We start from the raw sequence: 5,267 nt of genomic DNA on the forward strand, positions 1-5,267 counted from the left end.
GTTTCACGATGGTTCTACGTATCCACGTCCTTTGGAATATAGAAAACCCTTCGTAACGTACTCGGGTACCGTAATTATATTTTTCACTTAAAGCGCAATAAAAACGATTCTCATATTCCATTTGTCGTTTAAGTTTAAAAAGTCGCCGCCAGGGGTTAAGATGAGTTTCAGTACTCATTTGTTTTTAGTGTCGCCAGGGGTGGCGTGAGGGGACATAAAAGCGGGCATTTCAAACCTCATTTGTTTTCAGTTCACAATGTTGACAAAGGGGCGCTGTCCCCTAACGACGTATTGCTCGGTTTTTATAGGGTTGGGTTGGGTTGGGTTGGGTTGGGTTGGGTTGGGTTGGGTTGGGTTGGGTTGGGTTGGGTTGGGTTGGGTTGGGTTGGGTTGGGTTGGGTTGGGTTGGGTTGGGTTGGGTTGGGTTGGGTTGGGTTGGGTTGGGTTGGGTTGGGTTGGGTTGGGTTGGGTTGGGTTGGGTTGGGTTGGGTTGGGTTGGGTTGGGTTGGGTTGGGTTGGGTTGGGTTGGGTTGGGTTGGGTTGGGTTGGGTTGGGTTGGGTTGGGTTGGGTTGGGTTGGGTTGGGTTGGGTTGGGTTGGGTTGGGTTGGGTTGGGTTGGGGTGGGTTGGGTTGGGTTGGGTTGGGTTGGGTTGGGTTGGGTTGGGTTGGGTTGGGTTGGGTTGGGTTGGGTTGGGTTGGGTTGGGTTGGGTTGGGTTGGGTTGGGTTGGGTTGGGTTGGGTTGGGTTGGGTTGGGTTGGGTTGGGTTGGGTTGGGTTGGGTTGGGTTGGGTTGGGTTGGGTTGGGTTGGGTTGGGTTGGGTTGGGTTGGGTTGGGTTGGGTTGGGTTGGGTTGGGTTGGGTTGGGTTGGGTTGGGTTGGGTTGGGTTGGGTTGGGTTGGGTTGGGTTGGGTTGGGTTGGGTTGGGTTGGGTTGGGTTGGGTTGGGTTGGGTTGGGTTGGGTTGGGTTGGGTTGGGTTGGGTTGGGTTGGGTTGGGTTGGGTTGGGTTGGGTTGGGTTGGGTTGGGTTGGGTTGGGTTGGGTTGGGTTGGGTTGGGTTGGGTTGGGTTGGGTTGGGTTGGGTTGGGTTGGGTTGGGTTGGGTTGGGTTGGGTTGGGTTGGGTTGGGTTGGGTTGGGTTGGGTTGGGTTGGGTTGGGGTGGGTTGGGTTGGGTTGGGTTGGGTTGGGTTGGGTTGGGTTGGGTTGGGTTGGGTTGGGTTGGGTTGGGTTGGGTTGGGTTGGGTTGGGTTGGGTTGGGTTGGGTTGGGTTGGGTTGGGTTGGGTTGGGTTGGGTTGGGTTGGGTTGGGTTGGGTTGGGTTGGGTTGGGTTGGGTTGGGTTGGGTTGGGTTGGGTTGGGTTGGGTTGGGTTGGGTTGGGTTGGGTTGGGTTGGGTTGGGTTGGGTTGGGTTGGGTTGGGTTGGGTTGGGTTGGGTTGGGTTGTAATGAAGGGAATTCATGTTTAATGCATATTTTATAATTCCGTGGATGCCTTTTGAAGTCAATTTTCTGTATTTCGGTAGGTTTTTTGGAAAATAGATGGCAGTACTCGTCTGATTAAGTTTTCTCTTTTCCCGTCCGATGGCAGCACCGTTAAGATTAAGTTCAGACTTTGCCCGTTGGGTGGCATCACTATTTTGATTAAGTTCTGCATTCGCCCGTAAGATGCAAGCACGAGCGCAAGCAACAAGCGTGTATCCCAAGAGCCCTGCATATTTATCCCAAGAACCCTACGGATTTTTGATAATTTTCTTTGAATGAGTATCCTTTTGAAGGAAATCATTGTCATGACAATTAATCTGACTGAATTATCCAAACATATGTAAAACAGTTCAATTTCTCCGCAGATTAAATAGCAAGTATTTTATGATCCGTAAACTATTTTGCACATTCAGTCGTCGTGTGGCCTAGTGATAATGACCTGGAATATTATCTTATCGATTGTTTCCTATAATTTCCTTCGGTGAACTTGTATCTTATAAATGGTAAGACGTTCGGTGAACTAAAAAGCCAGCGACTTAACAATCCAATACCTTATAAGTGATATTTTGAAGATGTAGTCATTTTATTCTTCTTGGAATAGTGTTTTCCAGCCTCTTGAAAACCTCAACGAATAACAATTTCTTCGTAGGCTTACATATGTGACCTTACTAGGGTTAAAATCCAAACACGATTGGCATTTGTGTTTCATGGAAAATATAATTATGTGAAAAGAAAGTGATTACAAATAGTGATACACTATTTCAATTTAAAGAAATCAGTTTCCGTTAGTTGTATTTTTAATATATAAGTTTGAAAACTTCACCTGTGGGGCGGTTTTTTATGATGGGAATTCATGTTTAATGCCTCTTATATAAGTCGTTAATAAAAATGATGAATAATAGTGGCCCTAGAATAGATCCTTGGGGCACTCCACAATTTGAAATAAGGACATCTGAGTAATTCTGATTAACATCACCATTACAATTAGTGTTTAATTGCACTACCTGCTTACGATTAGTTAAATAGGATTTTATCCAAGCTAAAGCATTGCCATTAATTCCGATTTGGACAAGTTTACTGTACAATATGCAATGGTTAACAGTATCAAATGCCTTTGTTAAATCATAAAAAATCCCAATAATTGCTTTCTGGTTGGCAAGACCCAAAGTAATGTCATTAACAAGCTGAAAAACAGCAGAAATAGTTGACTTGCCTTTAATAAAGCCATGTTGGGAGAGATTCAATAAATTAAATTTACACAGATAGACAATGATACGGTTGTAAAAGAGTTTTTCAAAGATTTTCGAGAAAACAGATAGTAGTGCTATGGGTCTATATAGTTATTTGAGTCACTCAAAGATCCCTTTTTATGAATTGGGCATAACACAGAAAATTTTAAATTTGTCGGAAAATGACCATTGCAGATTGATAAATTGAAGATATCCGATTGAGGGGTAGAAATAATTTTAGCAGCTAGCTTAATAATAGGCATAGGTACCCCATCACTTCCGACAGACCATTTATTAGCGAGAGATTTTATGACATCTTCAACCTGTAGTATGGAGTATGCCTATCCTTTACACTACGCATGTGTCAACCTTGGTCACACCTTTACCTTCCCGTTTACACCGCAATGGTATGATCATAATTTCCAGTTTACACAGCGCGTATACCGGCCGTACCATTGTTTCATAAAACGTCATTCAAAACGCGCAAATCGTCTTTCAGCTGACATTTTTCGTTGGCTTAGACCAGCCCCCCGGAACTAGGGCTTCAGGCATGTTCCTATTTTGAAGCCAGTTCAGGGCTGTGGCCAGTAGAGGCGCCACTATTCGAAGAGCCCATGGGGAGCATTACGTTGCTTGGCTCAGCATTGGATTTTGTCGGCAATAGATACGGAATATAATGTGAACACCGTCTATGTAATACGTTATTTTTAATTCAAATAACATCCAAATCAAATGCTCAACCATAGACTTAGACCATATAAGAACTAGACCCGCCATTCCCCACCCCTAAGAACTTAAATGGTCTAAGAGCGGGCACATAAACTCTATGGTAGCCGGATTAAAATATTCTTAAGAGTAGTACCCGTAATATCAAATGAGGGATTGATATCGATAATATAAATGGATTATCCTACGCCATTGACGGTTAAATGCTTCATTCTTTATCATGCTAAAAAATAATACTTAACTCGCACACGGAAAAGAATATTATTGCCGCAGGTATGTTTTTTGCGATAGGAAATGCAATTTGTATACTTCTGATATGTGCTTTAAGATTTTATTAATATTTGTTGGAACTGCTTTTCAGATCACAATAAGATATCATTGTTGACCATCAATTTGAAAACTATTACTGTGAGGATAACAAAACCACTAGAGGATGACAAAACTGGAAGACAGTGCTGAAAATTCCCATTTGTTTAAAAGCCCTTATATGAAACCGTAAATGTGATCCAAAGGGAAAAGAATAAGGTATACATGCTCACATCATTATTTAGAATTATCTGCAAAAACAAAGATAAAATTGACAAAACAAAAAGACTGGAATATTGGGAGCAGATCACGCCTGCAGATGGATACCAACAGGTAAGAAATTTATAAATTGCATATGCTATCAATGTCACCCTGTGAAGATCTGCTAACAACGGTGATTCTTCCAAAAATTGGAGGAAAATTTCCAAATGCTAACTTTCTAAATGGAGAAAATTTTCAAATTTATTTTAGATATATTTACAAAACTATGAATAACAACAAGGATTAATTTGAGATAAAACTGTAAAAATTGTCAGAGAAAATTGAATTTTAAATTCAAAATATTTTATATGAATAAATTATTTGCAATTTTAATTTCAGTGAACTATCCTTCTCTCTCTCTGTACCTTTGCTCTATGAAATTCAAAAATTTTGATCCCAAACATTAAATGGATTCATAGATTCAATGTATAGCACATCAGTCAACAGACCCATTTCTCGCCTGGATGAGGGTGAATAATGGCTATGAATGCATCCTTCACTCATAAAAAAAAATAAGTTGGCTATAATCGGCATTTCTTCCCTCCCACTAGAGGATAACAAAACTGGAAGACAGTGCTGAAAATTCCCATTTGTTTAAAAGCCCTCATATGTAAATGTAAATGTGTATAAACTGTAAATGTGATCCAAAGGGAAAAGATTAAAGTATACATGCTCACATCATTATTTAAAATTATCTGCAAAAACAAAGATAAAATTGAAAAAACAAAAAGACTGGAATATTTGAGGTAATTGTCATTGCCTCAATTGCAATTGGTGCCTCATTCATGGAACACACAGGATGTGATTTCACCACAAGAAAAAAAACAAAAACCGGTAGTGCATGAAGATAGGCATGGTACTAATATATATTAGTATCATGAAGATAGGTATCACAAACTCCATGGTAGCCAATATTATAGAGACAAATTATACTGATGAAATTTTGACCCAAAATCCTGCATGTAAAAGAAAAAGAGAACAAATTACGTGCCACAGATAGGATTTCAGCAATGATCTGAGGACAATTCTTTCCCTAAAAACAAGCTCAAATGCGATAAGAATTCCCACCTTATCCATCATCTTCATCCACCCATCATAGTCATATGTGTTCATGCAGACCCAGTGAAAATTTCCTATTGCATTCAAACCAGGAGTATTCATGGTAGACAGTTGTCCCACGAGACACTTTCCCACTCCACCAAACCCACGACATTACCAACTGGGATCTGTAAGGCAACCTACCAAAAATACCCCAATATCCCTTTTTT

General features: G+C 40.9%; 1 long non-coding RNA gene across 1 annotated transcript; it reads left to right on the forward strand.

Moving 5' to 3' along the window:
- The first annotated feature begins 3,329 nt into the window (after positions 1-3,329).
- On the forward strand, positions 3,330-4,642 carry LOC124166000. Its single transcript, XR_006866375.1, has 3 exons — positions 3,330-3,705; positions 3,794-4,071; positions 4,339-4,642. It is a non-coding gene; the product is annotated as an uncharacterized LOC124166000 (long non-coding RNA).
- Positions 4,643-5,267: the final 625 nt, after the last annotated feature.

Source organism: Ischnura elegans, chromosome 9 (genome assembly GCF_921293095.1).
Source record: "Ischnura elegans chromosome 9, ioIscEleg1.1, whole genome shotgun sequence".
In the NCBI taxonomy this organism is placed as follows: Eukaryota; Metazoa; Arthropoda; class Insecta; order Odonata; family Coenagrionidae; genus Ischnura; species Ischnura elegans.